The following is a 15,743-nucleotide window of genomic DNA, read 5'->3' as shown; positions in this document are numbered from 1 at the left end:
AAAATGAAGAAATCGAAACAATTCAGGTGGGCTGCTAGATTAGTTACCTGTAGGTTCGATCTACACCCAAGAATTACGGAGAAGCTTCGTGAACTCAGATGGGAATTTCTGGAGGATGACGATGTTCTTTTAGCGGAACAGTACAGAGAAAATTTAGAGGACTGACATCTGAAACTGATTGCAGAACGATTCTACTCCTGCCAACGCACTTTTCGCTTAAGGACCGCGAAGACAAGATATGAGAAATGAGAACTCGTTCGGGGGCATATACACAGCTATTTTTCCCTCAGTCCATTTTCGACTGGAACAGGAAGGCAAATCACTAGTAATGCTACCTACCCTCCGTCATACACCATACGGCTTGCTAATTGTGGATATAAATTAACAAACAAAATACACAGAAGCGACAAAGAAACTTGTATACGTATGCGTATTCAAATACAGAGATATGTAAACAGGCAGAATACGGCGCTGCGGTCGGCAACGTCTATGTAGGAGAACAAGTGCCTGGCACAGTTGTTAAATCGGTTACTGCTGCTACAATGGCAGGTTATCAAGATTTCAATGAATTTCAACGTAGCGTTATACTCGCCGCATGAGAGATGGGCACAGCATCTCCGAGGTAGCGGCCAAGTGGTTCAAAAATGGCTCTGAGCACTATGGGACTTAACTTCTGAGGTCATCAGTCCCCTAGAACTTAGAACTACTTAAACCTAACTAACCTAAGGACATCACACACATCCATACCCGAGGCAGGATTCGAACCTGCGACCGTAACGGTCGCGCGGTTCCAGACTGTAGCGCCTAGAACCGCTCGGCCACTGCGGCCGGCGACGAAGTGGGGATTTTCCCTTACGACCATATCACGAGTGTACTGTGAATAAGAGAAATCCGATAAAACATCAAATCTCCGACATCTCTGCGGCCAGAAAAGGATCCTGCCAGAACGGGACCAACGGCGACTGCAGAGAATCGTTAAACTTCCGCAAATTGCTCCAGATTTCAATGCTGGGCCATCAACAAGTGTCAGCGAGCGAACCATTAAACGAAATATCACCGATATGGGATTTCGGGGGCGTAGGCCCACTCGAGTACCCTTGATGACTGCGTGACACAAAGCTTTACGCCTCGCCTGGGCCCGTCAACACCGACTTTGGACTGTTGATGACTGGGAACATGTTGTGCGAGCGGATGAGTCTCGTTTCAAATTGTATTGAGGGGATGGACGAGTACGGGCACGGACACAACCTCATGAAACAGCATGTCAGCAGGGGACTGTTCAAGTAGGATGGTGTGTGCAGTTAGATTGATATGGGACCCCTGATGCGTCTAGATACGATTCTGACGGGCGACATGTACGTAAGCATCGCGTCTGATCACCTGCACCCAATCATGTACATCGCGCATTTCAACTGACTTGGGCAATTCCAGCAGGACAATGCGACACGCCAAACGTCCAGAATTGCTACAGAATGGCTCCAGGAACACTCTTCCGCGTTTAACACTTCCGCTGGCCACCAAACTCCCCAGACATGAACATTATTTGGGAATATCTGGGATGCCCTGCAACGTGCTGTTCAGAAAAGATCTCCACCCCATTGTACTCTTACGGATTTATGGGCAACCGTGCAGGATTCATGGTGTCAGTTGCCTCCAGCTCTACTTCAGGCATTAGTAGAGTACAATGCCACGTCGTGTTGCGGCACTTCTGCGAGCTCGCGAGGACCCTACAAGATATTAGGCAGGTCTGCCAATTACTTTGGATCTTCAGTGCAGTTAAGAATTAAGAACGGCAAAGGGCGCATGATCTAACTCCGTAGACCGCCCAGTGGAATTCCTTCAGACGTCGACAGAATGGCATCCCTTTTAATTTTTCGAGCAGCCACATATAGCTTTTGATACTATGTTTCTTAAGTCAGGAATGTGGTGAATCACATTTTACATCAAAATCACAAGTTCTCTAGGAGAATGAAAAGAACAACTCAATCAAATGCTGAAAGCCGGCCGCCGTGGCCGAGCGATTCTAGGCGCTTCATTCCCGAACTGCGCTGCTGCTACGGTCGCAGGATCGAATCCTGCCTCGGGCATGGATGTGTGTGTGATGTCCTTAGGTTAGTTAGGTTTAAGTAGTTCTATGTCTAGGGAACTGATGACCTCAGATGTTAAGTTACATAGGGCTCAGAGCCATTTGAACAATTTTGAAATGCTGAATTTCCACAGGAGTGTCGATATTACACTCGGACTAGAAGTTATCGTGCACCTTAACTTTTAACAGGCACCCTGTTTTTCTGGTTTCTGCTCAGATTTACGCGCTATTCTGGCATCCAGGACCGGTGACGTAAGTTCGTTTCGCAGCGCCGGTCTGCCGAGCCCGGCCATTCATCGGTGCTATTGTAAAGTTGCAGTGGTCAGCGTGACGAATAGATAGCTGCCGCCACTTCCTGGGATGGTTCAGTCGCTGCAGGGCCACTAACAACGTTAGCAGCTAATTGGAGGAACAGGATAAAGCAGCTGGGAAATAGCAGCTAGCTTCTGTGACTCCAAACGGAGCTTTGCGGTTCGGAGAAAATATTTTAACTGTGGACGGTAGGGGGTAATTGGGCGATGAAGCCATACATGACCAATTAGGGGTAACACACAGAAATACCTTAAGCGCCCTTTACACTGCAGCTACTTGATTGTGCGGTATAGTCAGCGCAACGAAAACTGTCCAATGTGCCGTGGCAATGCAGTTATGGTAGCTAGGTTGGGTTTAACGTCCCGTCCACATCGAGGTCATTAGAGACGGAGAACAGCCTCTGATTGTGTCAACGATGGGGAAGGAATCGGCCGTGCCATTTCAAAGGAACCATCGCGGCATCCGCCGGAAGCGATTTATGGAAATCACGGAAAACCTAAATCTGGATGGTCGGACGCGGATTTGAACCATCTTTCTCCGGAATGCGAGTCCAGTGTCCTAATCACTGTGCCACCTCGCTCGGTGTAATTATGTTTCTACCATCTGCTCATATGGCATAATTTGCTCAATAAATACGTAACAATGCTTTTCAGGGAAAAGAAGCATGTCAATGGCTTCCCTCGTGGAATTAAATGTAGCGTGATTTTCACGGACGATAAGGAGCCCCTTCTTCCAAACGGGAGTCCTTTACTTTTGTGTCTGAATTACATTTATTGTGCAGGGCTATTACAAATGATTGAAGCGATTTCATAAATTCACTGTAGCTCCATTCATTTACATATGGTCACGACACACAACAGATACGTAGAAAAACTCAAAGTTTTGTTCGGCTGAAGCCGCATTTCAGGTTTCTGCCGCCAGAGCGCTCGAGAGCGCAGTGAGACAAAATGGCGACAGGACCCGAGAAAGCGTATGTCGTGGTTGAAATGCACTCACATCAGTCAGTCATAACAGTGCAACGACACTTCAGGACGAAGTTCAACAAAGATCCACCAACTGCTAACTCCATTCGGCGATGGTATGCGCAGTTCAAAGCTTCTGGATGCCTCAGTAAGGGGAAATCAACGGGTCGGCCTGCAGTGAGCGAAGAAACGGTTGAACGCGTGCGGGCAAGTTTCACGCGTAGCCCGCGGATGTCGACGAATAAAGCAAGCAGGGAGCTAAACGTACCACAGCCGACGGTTTGGAAAATCTTACATAAAAGGCTAAAGCAGAAGCCTTACCCTTTACAATTGCTACAAGCCCTGACACCCGATGACAAAGTCAAACGCTTTGAATTTTCGGCGCGGTTGCAACAGCTCATGGAAGAGGATGCGTTAAGTGCGAAACTTGTTTTCAGTGATGAAGCAACATTTTTTCTTAATGGTGAAGGGAACAGACACAATGTGCGAATCTGGGCGGTAGAGAATCCTCACGCATTCGTGCAGCAAATTCGCAATTCACCAAAAGTTAACGTGTTTTGTGCAATCTCACGGTCCCTTTTTCTTCTGCGAAAAAAACGTTACAGGACACGTGTATCTGGACATGCTGGAAAATTGGCTCATGCCACAACTGGAGACCGACAGCGCCGACTTCATCTTTCAACAGGATGGTGCTCCACCGCACTTCCATCATGATGTTCGGCATTTCTTAAACAGGAGATTGGAAAACCGATGGATCGGTCGTGGTGGAGTTCATGATCAGCAATTTATGCCATGGCCTCCACGCTCTCCCGACTTAACCCCATGTGATTTCTTTTTGTGGGGTTATGTGAAAGATTCAGTGTTTAAACCTCCTCTACCGAGAAACGTGCCAGAACTGCGAGCTCGCATCAACGATGCTTTCGAACTCATTGATGGGGACATGCTGCGCCGAGTGTGGGAGGAATTTGATTTTCGGCTTGATGTCTGCCGAATCACTAAAGGGGCACATATCGAACATTTGTGAATGCCTAAAAAAACTTTTTGAGTTTTTGTATGTGTGTGCAAAGCATTGTGAAAATATCTCAAATAATAAAGTTATTGTAGAGCTGTGAAATCGCTTTAATCATTTGTAATAACCCTGTACAAAACAAAGATGGTAATTTGACGAAAGTGCTCAAATGTATGATTGTTAACTTCAGCAGCACAGAAAATACCATTTTATACAATGCTACAGCTGAAATGAGTAGAAAGACTCCTTCAGAAAGAATACAAAGGATTCAAAAATATTCTATCAAATTTACTCGTCTGTAAATATCACTCGCCTAATATTTATCACGTGCCTAGTTACTTGCTCTCTGAGTTTTTTATATTCATCACAATCTGTGCTGGTTAGTTAAATCAACGCTGTATTGAAATATTTATTAGTCTTGTTGCTTCGCACGGGCGAAGCTGACGCGAGTTGTTGTTAGTGCTAACTTATTTCTCGTTTCCGAAACTAGACTTGCGTTCTTTCTCTAAACCTCGTTGACTGTAGCGGAAATGTAAAGAGGTACATTGCGATACCAGTGGTTAGCAAAAGCTCTTTAAATTTTGAAAATGTCCAAGTGCCATTTTAGAAGTTATTGCGAATTCTTGCAGGTGTAATTTGAAGAACAAGTGTTTAAATTATCTTGCGAGGTTGTATCTTTTGCAGCCTTGTGCCTGTGCGTTGTCACGGCTGCACTCCGCGGCACTCGTCCTTCATAATTCCCGCTTCCACCGCAGATTAGCACCCTCTGCGCAGAATTAAAATTAAAATGTAATTAACAATTCCGGGACACATGCAGCATCACACAAGGCGAGTTTACTCTTTTCTAAAGGACGGTCGTGTAGTAGCTTCATTTCCAGAGCAACCACGGTATTTTGACGAGAAGTGCATTCCATGTAACTGGGAAACTGCAAATCTTTTCTAAAGGACGGTCGTGTAGTAGTTTCATTTCCAGAGCAACCACCATATTTTGACGAGAAGTGCATTCCGTATAACTGGGAAACTGCAAAGATTTCCTCTGTCACTGAAACGCGTGTTCGTTCCACGTTACTGCATTGTATCTCGCTGTGAGAAGAACTAAACTTTAAGTTCGAACCTAGGCCTTAACAAGGATATGTAGTAATCAGTATAAAGCGTGATTGCAGTCCATTTGCTCATGCATATCTCCGAAGCTGATGAACTAGTCTCGTCATCCGAGCACAAAGTTTCCGCATTTCACCATGCACATGAAGTGTAAGGAAATTGTAAACTGAAGGTAGTGGGAGGGAAAGGAGAGGAAAGGAAAGATAAGGATCTACTATATGGGGAACCAACGGCGACGAATGAAAATGTGTGCTGCATCGGGACTCGAACCCGAGATCTCCCGTTCACTAAGGAATTGCGTTAACCACTGCGCCACCCGGACACAGCACTCATTGCAACTGCACGGAGTATCTCGGCACGCCTGTCGGCCGACCCACATTCTCACCTAGCGCCACCTATCCCCGGTCTCTGTCCATGTCCTCCATGCTCACTACTTTCAGATTCCGCCGGGAGGTCGGAAGTAATAGTGTATCCGCACTGAAGGTTGGTTGGTTGGAGAAGGGACCAAACTACGCGGTCATCAGTCCCTCCGACCTGAGATTAACTAAAGCCGATAAAATCCCACATTAAAAGAGGGAACTACAATATCCATAAAATAAACTATTGACAGGGGAGGAAGGAAAAGGACAGAAGACGAGGTGAGGGAAAGAAAGTGACTAATGACAAGGGCATGAAGGAACAAGCACAGGAGACAAGAGAGATGCTCAGGACATAACAGACCCCATGAGGAAAGGAGTGGGAAGGCAGAGGGCCGGGGTGAACCACCAAGCCCAGTTGAAACCAATCCAGTCGGGGTGAAGGTAGGAGCATGAAAGCCTGCCATCCTCTCCACTCACCGATAAGATGAAAGGCCCTTCCCTTAAATAAAGCGATAAAAAATCCCATCAGATCCGCCGCTGAGGCATCGTAACCCAACACCAAAGGTAGCGATTCTGGAAAGCTAAAAGTCCATCGTAGGGTGGCTAAGTTGGGGCAGTCCAATACGATGTGAGCCACAGTCAACATCGATCCACAACGACAGAGATGGGGGTCCTCACGACTGAGGCGATAACCGTGAATCAGAAAAGTATGGCCGATGTGGAACCTGTGGAGCCGGCAGAGCTGGCCGGTGTGGCCGAGCGGTTCTAGGCGCTAGTCTGGAGCTGCGCGACTGCTACGGTCGCAGGTTCGAATCCTGTCTCGGGCATGGATGTGTGTGTTGTCCTTAGGTTAGTTAGGTTTAAGTAGTTCTAAGTTCTACGGGACTGATGACCTCAGCAGTTAAGTCCCATAGTGCTCAGAGACATTTGAACCATTTTGGAGCCGGCAGAGGGCGACAGAGGCCTTACGAGAGGCCCGTAAGGAGGACCGCCATGGAGTTGTAGAATCCTTAATTGCCCTGAGCTTGTTCGGTCGCACTAAAGGTGGTGGATTCGTTGTCCATCGAGGCGAATTAGCCACGCGAACGTGTGGTGTGTGTTCTTTTGGACATGTCCGAAAAGACAGACACCACGTATTCACGTAAGGAAACTGTTCCGTCGAAACGAAACTCCCTGGCTGATATCTGAGTCGGTCCAGTAAATCATTGTCTCTCTCATGGTGTTTGCACTGAGACTACTCTCATTTCATTACTCCTTCAAATTACTACGTTATTTCCATCATAACGTCGCAGTCCCTTGTGAATTCTGCATGTTGGCAACTCCACAATCATTTTAATTTAACATTATTATGGAATAACAGCGGTTGCACATAATATTATACTAAAGCAGCCTTGATCGCAATAAATTTTTTTAAATTTTTAATCCTGGTTACCGATCTCAAACACCATCCTCAGATCTCACGTCATCTGGAGCCCCGGGCTGAGAACGGTCTTATGTAGCGAACTGGTAACCACGAGAATCAAAAATAAAAATTTATTGTGATCTGGACTGCTTTTTAATAAAAAGTTTTCACTTCCGTATTTTTATGGAGCTACTGTTTCATAGGCAATATTAATGGAATAAAATGACATACCGTTCCAATTCTTGCAAGGGGCGGCGGAAGGGGAGGGGGAGGTTATTTTATGTGTTCTACGTGACGCCCATTAACAGCTAAACAACCGCTGAATTGCTTACCGAACTACGGCTGTCAGTGTTTCTTGCAGCTCGTTCAGTGTAGCTGGTTTCTGGTAATAAACTTCATTTTTCAAGATGACAAAACGAGTAAGGCTTGAAGACAGAGGATAGGTACTCAACATCTCCCCTTCGAGCAATCCATTGTCCAGGTAGATTTTCATCCAAGTAGTCTCTGACATATCTGTGGTGGTGAGGTGGAGCGCCATCTTGTTGTAAGTAAAATCTGTCATTTACAAACACCTCTCTGATGGCAGGTAAAGTCGATAGTTGGATCAAGTGAAGATACCTCTCACCAGTTACGGTATCTTCAAAAAAGAATGGGCCACTCAAACAGCGCAATGACAGACCACACCACACATTAACACCCGTTGCCCACGTGAACGTGAGGATTTTCAGGAGCTCAGTACAAGCAGTTGTGGCAGTTTACAGTACCGTCCAGTTTGAACTGCCTCTCGTCACACCAAATAATCATGCCTGCAAACCGTTCATCCTCGCGAAACATGCCTTCAAACCAATCGCAGCACTCCATCCTTCGACCCAGGTTGTGCTCGTTCATAGTGTGCAGCTATCTTGGAATTTATACCTTCTCACTTTGTAGCCTCCAGCATTCGTTGTACGCTTGATCCCTTACCCCGCTTTCGCGTGCACCATGCTTCACAAATTTTTGAGGTGACCTACGTAGTACAATGTTGCATCACAGCAGCGCCTGAAGTTCGACTTGTTGATGTACTGGGTGATCAAAAAGTCAGTATAAATTTGAAAACTGAATAAATCACGGAATAATGTAGATAGAGAGGTAAAAATTGACACAGATGCTTGGAATGACATGGGGGTTTATTAGAACAAAAAAATACAAACGTTCAAAAAATGTCGGACAGGTCCCGCTTCATCTGATCAGAATAGCAATAATTAGCATAACAAAGTAAGACAAAGGAAAGATGAGGTTCTTTACAGGAAATGCTCAATATGTCCACCATCATTCGTCAACAATAGCTGTAGTCGAGGAATAATGTTGTGAACAGCACTGTAAAGCACGTCCGGAGTTATGGTGAGGCATTGGCGTCGGATGTTGTCTTTCAGCATCCCTAGAGATGTCGGTCGATCACGATACACTTGCGACTTCAGGTAACCCCAAAGCTAATAATCGCACGGACTGAGGTCTGGGGACCTGGGAGGCCAAACATGACGAAAGTGGTTGCTGAGCACACGATCCTCTCCAAACGACGCGCCCAAGTGAACTTTCACGCGTCTGGCAATATGGAGTGGAGCGCCATCCTGCATAAACATCGTACGTCCCAGTAGGTGTTTATCAGCCAGGCTGGGGATGATGCGATTCTGTAACATATCGGCGTACCTCTCACCCGTCACGGTAGCAGTTTTGCTGTCCGGCGCCATCTGTCGGACATTTTGTGAACTTTCTTTCTTTGGTTCTAATAAAACCCCATGTCATTCCAAGCATGTGTGTCAATTTTTACCTCTCTATCTACATTATTCCGTGGTTTATTAAGTTTTCAAATTTATACTGACTTTCTGATCACGCGGTATTTGGTCGGCCAGATCTTTCCTTATGCGCAGCCTGAACAGTACCGTCGGATTCAACTTTATCGCGAATACGCTGCTGGATAACGCGCGCCAAGATCTGTTCAGAAAAGAATGGTCTAGGTTATCGAGCAAAAAATGAAATGAGCGTATGGCATCGTTGGCCGGGAGGCCCCACCCGGGGAAGTTCGGCCGCCAAGTGCAAGTCTTATTTCAGCTGACGTCACAATGGGAGACTTGCGCGCTGATGATGAGGATGAAATGATGAGGACAACACAACACCAAGTCCCAGAGCGGAGAAAATCTCCGACCCATCCGGGAATCGGACCCAGGCCCGCTTACATGGGAGGCGAGCACGTTACTGCCCAGGTAAGCAAGCGGGCGCTATCGAACAAAATAGCAGAGATACGTCATTTTCTTCCAAAGATATTATCTCTTAAAGAGCGTCTACATTTTTCTGGGAGCCTCTCTAGATCTTACTTCTACTTTCATTTCTATATACGAGGTAGAACCGTCATGTTATTTACCTGAACAGAATCTTAAAATAATTCTCTTTTCTCGTGTCATTGTATGTTGTGTTTTGTTCTATCGGGCGCGCAGCCACTGCATAGCACTGGGACCGGCAGTGACACGGGCAGCCTCGCGGAACAATAGGTTGAGGCGCGGCCTTTGCGGCGCTCGGCGCGGTCGGGCACAGCTTTCTAACCGGTTCCCGCCTCCTGGCACCACGAAAAATCCTACCCGACACCACTTCTCGTGGTCGCACCGCGGGGGCGCGCGCCGTCGCAGTCCTACTGCCGGTCCCGTCCTGGTTAAAAGTCCTATTTGTGGCTGAGAGTGGCGCACTGCACGGACTTTCGGAGGGAGCTGGACAAGCATTTCGTTGGTCCTGCGCAGATCGAAGTCTGCCGACTCAGTACCACATACGGAGAAACAGGTCGACTACTGGCAGATTGAAGCTGACTAGGGAAACCGGGAAGAGACTCATTCCATAACATCTACCTTTATGCTCCAAAAATCACCTTATGTTGTTTGGGCCAGCTACATTGTGTAGCACTATCACGTCCGCTCTATCCCGGACGCGAATGGCCCGCGGGAAGAACGACAGTTGGTAAGCCTCCGTGTGAGCTCCAATTTCGCTAATTTTACCTTCACCGTCTTTTTGTAAGATACTGGTAGGAGCAAGCAACACTCTTGTTAACTCTTCTAGAAACGCACTCTAAATTTTAACAAAATCGCTCCATGATGTACAACGCCTGTCTTGTAGAGTCTGCCACTGGAAAAGGCTGAGCATCTCCCTGACGCCTTCCCGCTTACTAGGGGTTCAATACGCAAAGCTCCACATTTTTTTCCCCAGTCAGTTTCCATTGAAAGAAGTGCGGAATCTGTTGTGCGACGTCTTGGAATATTCCCGTTCCAGCCCGTATAGTTTCACGGTTCCGATAGGTAGCGGCGCTGTACGTAGCCTTCAAAATAGCACCTACAACGGAGGTGTGTTCCAAGCAGAGAGCTGTCACAGATTTTATTTTTATGGAAAACGAGAGCATCGCAGATATTCATAGACGATTGTAAAATGTCTACGGAGACCAGCCACTGAACAAAAGCACGGTGAATCGTTGGGCCAAGCGTCTGTCATCATCGTAACAACGTCGAGCAACTCTGTCCGATCGCCGGCCGGCCGCGTTCAGCTGCGATTCCTGCAGCGCTGGAACGTGCGGACACTCTCATTCGAGGTGATCGACGGACCACTATCAAAAACCTCTCTGCTCAATTAGACGTCTCTGTTGGTAGCGCTAACACTCGTCCACCAGTTCGGGTAGTCAGAGGTGTGTGTTCGCTGGGTTCGTCGCCGCCCAAGAGAAGACCATAAAGAACAACGAAGAAGAATCCGTGCGAAATTGCTGAAGTTGCAGGTTAAGAGGCTGGTCGTAATCGTGACTTTTTTTACCTAAAATCGTCACAGGCGATGACATATGGGTGGAGTCCTATAACCTCTCCTCCGAAGGAAAAGTTCAAAGCCGCACGCTCAGCCGGTGAAGTCATGGGAACGATGTTCTGAGGCTCTGGAGGCGTTATTCCGTTTGATGTCCTCTCATATGGTGCAATGATCTACATTCAAGTGTATTCTGCTACCTTCAGGAAACTGAAGAACCAACTTCAGCGTGTTCGTAGAAACAAAAATACAAGCGAACTTGTCCTTCTCCAAGACAAAGCGACATCTTATGCAAGTCTGCTCACACGAGAGGAGCTCACAAAACTTCATTGGAGTGTTCTTCCTTATCCACCCTACAGCCCGGATCACGCACCTTCCATTTTCTTAGCCTAATGAAGCAGTACGCGGATGATGGGGAGATTATTAGTGCAGCAATACATTGGCTCCGACATCGACCAGTAGAGTGGTACCTTGCTGGCATACAGGCCATCCCGGTAAAGTGGCGGAAGACCCTCGCATTGAACGGAGAAGATGTCGTACATTAGTGTCATGTAACCAAAAGAGAGGGGAATAATATGATGTACTGGAATCGTGAATAAAACCAACCTTTCAGAAAAAAATTAAAAATGTGTTGCATTGTTTATTGAGAGTCCCTCGTAAATAACTGTAACGAAACGTGCGCTTCTTATTTGGATCTTGCCGATTTTCTTTGTCAGTCCTACCTGATACGGATCGCGACTGTTGAGCCATGTTCGAGTAGTGGTCTAACGAGGATTTTGTATTATTTTTTTTTTATTTCGTGGATTCACTGCACTTCACGAGGTTTATTCTGTGAATCAGTCAGGCATCTGTCTTACCTGCGATTAATTTTGGAGTTCCACTTTAAATCGCTTTTTAATGTTCAAATGTCTCTCAGCACTATGGGACTTAACATCTGAGGTCATCAGTCCCCTAGAACTTAGAACTACTTAAACCTAATTAACCTAAGGAGATCACACACATCGATGGCAGAGGCAGGATTCGATCCTGCGACCGTAGCGGTCGCGCGGTTCCAGACTGAAGCGCCTAGAACCGTTCGGCCACAGCGGCCGGACCTTTTTAAGGTGTGTTACTGCTTAGAGCGATTGCTCTGTAATCATATAATCATACAACAATGGGTCTTTTTGCGTATTTACACATAATTCGTAAATTTATCTATGTTGTCAATACCCAGAGCAATCATCGAATCTCTGCAGTCTCCCTGCGCCTCGCTACAATTTCCTAGCTTTTCGACTTCTCTGTGTACATGACTGGTTAAAAAGAAAACGCTGAGGACTTTATAATAAATTCGTTGAGAGCTCAACTGGCTACTGTACAACATGAGCGAAACATATTTGTGGTGGTGGTTATTCCAAATCTCACTCGAAGCGCAGAACGTTTCAAAAAGGCTTAATGCGCTTTTTTACCTTTCTAATAGAGACGAAAGGCTGTCACCTGACGTGAAGTCTTTCTCCATCCTACGTCCTTAATTTAAACTGCTTGACTCACTGTAAGGTGCAAGATAGAGAATGTGGTTCATTGCGCAATGTTTTAAGTTTTCATCTCACAGATGTAGCAGGGCAAGCATACTTTTTTTTAATGTTCCTCCACATGAACCACTCAATCAATTAATTTTATGTTTTAACCAAATGGAGCAGTATGGTTCCAAAGACTTATTCAGGTCTCAGAGATCTGTGATGTTTATATGCATGCTGAAGCGACGAATGAAAATTTGTACCAAGGTCAGGATTCGAACCCGGGTGTCCTGCTCAATAGGCAGCCACTTCTACGCCACCGTGGCTTTGCACGTTGGACGGATTACCTTAGCACGCCTCCTTTCTCAAACCAAATTCCCATTCACGCCTTAGCCTATTTGGTACTCCCACCAAACTCTAACAGCAGTGCAAAGGCTCCCGAATTTTATTTTAGCGGTATCTCAGCATTCAACGATACGGGAATGCTGCCTTAGGCACCTCTGGCTGGGTTTTATGCAGGAACGCCGTTTCGATCAACAAAGCACATATGCCTGGATTTCGGGCAGGATCCGCCGTTTCGTTCGATATTCAGGTGCTACTCCAACACAGTTAGAACGCATCTGGAATACCAAGTGGGAGAGAATGGGAATCTGCATTTAGGAGGGGGGGGGGGGGGGGAGGGGGGGAGAGCGTGCTAGGGTACACCATGCAGTTACACAAAGCCATTGTGCCAGGGTGGCGTAGTGGTTAGCGCATTTGCTTAGTGAGCAAGAGACCCATGTTCGAATCATGGCCTTGGTACAAATTTTCATTCGTCGCTTCAGTCTGCAGATAAACATCTATTTTATGTTGATCAGAGTGGAAAACAAGACAATGGATACTACTCATGCATTCTACCATGGAAACCAGCTCTTCGAATGCATGATAGACGAGATTGTTTAGAATTCCTCTTAAGCGAAAAGTACGAAAATGTGTTCCTACTCTGTATTTGCTTCTAAGCCAGTCTCCTCTTCTAGACGAGTCTTCCTAAGCACTCCTTTCCATTCGCCCTTGTTGTGTATAGGAATCGTACCTACTCGGTTCGCTAGACAAACAATCAAACAACTCGCATTAATGAGCTTTATTACATTTAATCAAAAACAATAATTAACTTTGGCAATCACACGGATGTGTCGCAGGCAAAGGGCGACATACGAAATACACTACTGGCCATTAAAATTGCTACACCAAGAAGAAATGCAGATGATAAACGGGTATTCATTGTACAAATATATTATACTAGAAGTGACATGTGATTACATTTTCACGCAATTTGGGTGCATAGATCCTGAGAAATCAGTACCCAGAACAACCACTTCTGGCCGTAATAACAGCCTTGATACGCCTGGACATTGAGTCAAACAGAGCTTGGATGGCGTGTACAGGTACAGCTGCCCATGCAGCTTCAACACGATACCACAGTTCATCAAGAGTTGTGACTGGCATAATATGACGAGTCAGTTGCTCGGTCACCATTGACCAGACGTTTTCAATTCGTGAGAGATATGGAGAATGTGCTGGCCAGGGCAGCAGTCGAACATTTACTGTATCCAGAAAGGCCCGTACAGGACCTGCAACATGCGGTCGTGCATTATCCTGCTGAAATGTAGCGTTTCGCAGGGATCGAATGAACGGTAGAGGCACGGGTTGTAACACATCTGATATGTAACGTCCACTGTTCAAAGTGCGGTCAGTGCGAACAAGAGATGACCGAGACGTGTAACCAATGGCACCCCATACCATCACGCCGGGTGATACGCCAGAATACACGCTTCCAATGTGCGTTCACTGCGATGTCGCCAAATACGGATGCGACTATCATGATGCTGTAAACAGAACTTGGATTCGTCCGAAAAAAATGACATTTGCCATTCGTGCACCCACGTTCGTCGTTGAGTATACCATCGCAGGCGCTCCTGTCTGTGAGGCAGCGTCAAGGGTAACTGCAGCCATGGTCTCCGAGCTGATAGTCCATGCTGCTGCAAACGTCGTAGAACTGTTCGTGCAGGTGATGGTTGTCTTCAAACGTCCCCATCTGTTGACTCAGGGATCAAGACCTTGACGCGGAGCTCTGGCTGCTAACAATTAGCGTAGCTTTAATTTTAACAGATAACACACATTTAGAGCTGTTCTATGCGCAGTTAAAAATATTTTAAGAATTTGCACAGCTGTTTATCTTCACCTATAGTGGCTGATGCCTAAGCGATTCATAAGTCACCTGTGAATTTCATTTTTTATCTTACCTAACGTACTCCATCAACCAAACTATCGGTTGACCCTTACCGCAACTAAACGCATCGGCTAACGGCGTCAAACGTACGATTCCGGACGGAGTAGTTTCCGTTGTATCAACTGCAATTACATCCCAGTCTGAAAGACCACTTGTCTGCCAGCCGCTGTGGCCTAGCGGTTCCAGGTGCTTCAGTCCGGAACCACGCGGCTGCTACGGTCGCTGGTTCGAATCCTTCCTCGGGCATAGATGTGTGTGATGTTCTTATGTTATTTAGGTTTACGTAGTTTTAAGTCTACGGGACTGATGACTTCAGATGTTAAGTCCCACAGTACTTAGAGCTATTTGAGCCATTTGAACTACTTGTCTGGTCACAAACCGCAAGGAAAAATTAGGACTGTGCGGTTGGGTAACTGCACAAGACATAATACCCACAGACATGCTTCAGCCCATTGGATGGATAGACTACCCGAAAGCAACCACTGGCATCATTCACGAGGAAGAGACGTACGAGTAGAAGCTTGAAAGTAGGTAGTACTCCACTGCACAATATACGTCAGAAGTCAGCGTCGTTCTTTTTTTTTCTAAAAAAAAAAGAAAAGGTCTGGACTTAGCCTGTACAATTGCAACTGCCATATTCAGCTACCATATACGCACTAGAGTTCCGTATTTCGTCGGCTGTAATTGTCTCTTTAGAGTGGGGACGTAGTGAGTTATCATCAGTGCGCTGGCAGACACGGCGCAGACAACGCGCCTCTGGAATACGTGACCGGATTACACGCAAGACCTTACGGAGACGTGTCCCGCAGCGGAATTCCACGCGTAGTACCGTCTGCTGGCCGTGGCACGTCACCTTGAAAGAAAGCTCTCGTTACTTAAGTCTTTTTTTCCTTCTTGTATACTTCAAGAAGGATGGCTAAACTAGGTTCCACTATTGCAAAGGTCG

At 46.4% G+C, this 15,743-nt stretch overlaps 1 non-coding gene across 1 annotated transcript; it reads left to right on the top strand.

The window, feature by feature from the left end:
• The first annotated feature begins 13,257 nt into the window (after positions 1–13,257).
• On the top strand, positions 13,258–13,329 carry Trnat-agu. Its single transcript has one exon. It is a non-coding gene; the product is annotated as a tRNA-Thr (tRNA).
• Positions 13,330–15,743: the final 2,414 nt, after the last annotated feature.

The sequence above is a fragment of the Schistocerca piceifrons genome, chromosome 3 (genome assembly GCF_021461385.2).
Source record: "Schistocerca piceifrons isolate TAMUIC-IGC-003096 chromosome 3, iqSchPice1.1, whole genome shotgun sequence".
In the NCBI taxonomy this organism is placed as follows: Eukaryota; Metazoa; Arthropoda; class Insecta; order Orthoptera; family Acrididae; genus Schistocerca; species Schistocerca piceifrons.
This window is presented reverse-complemented; position numbering and strand designations above follow the sequence as displayed.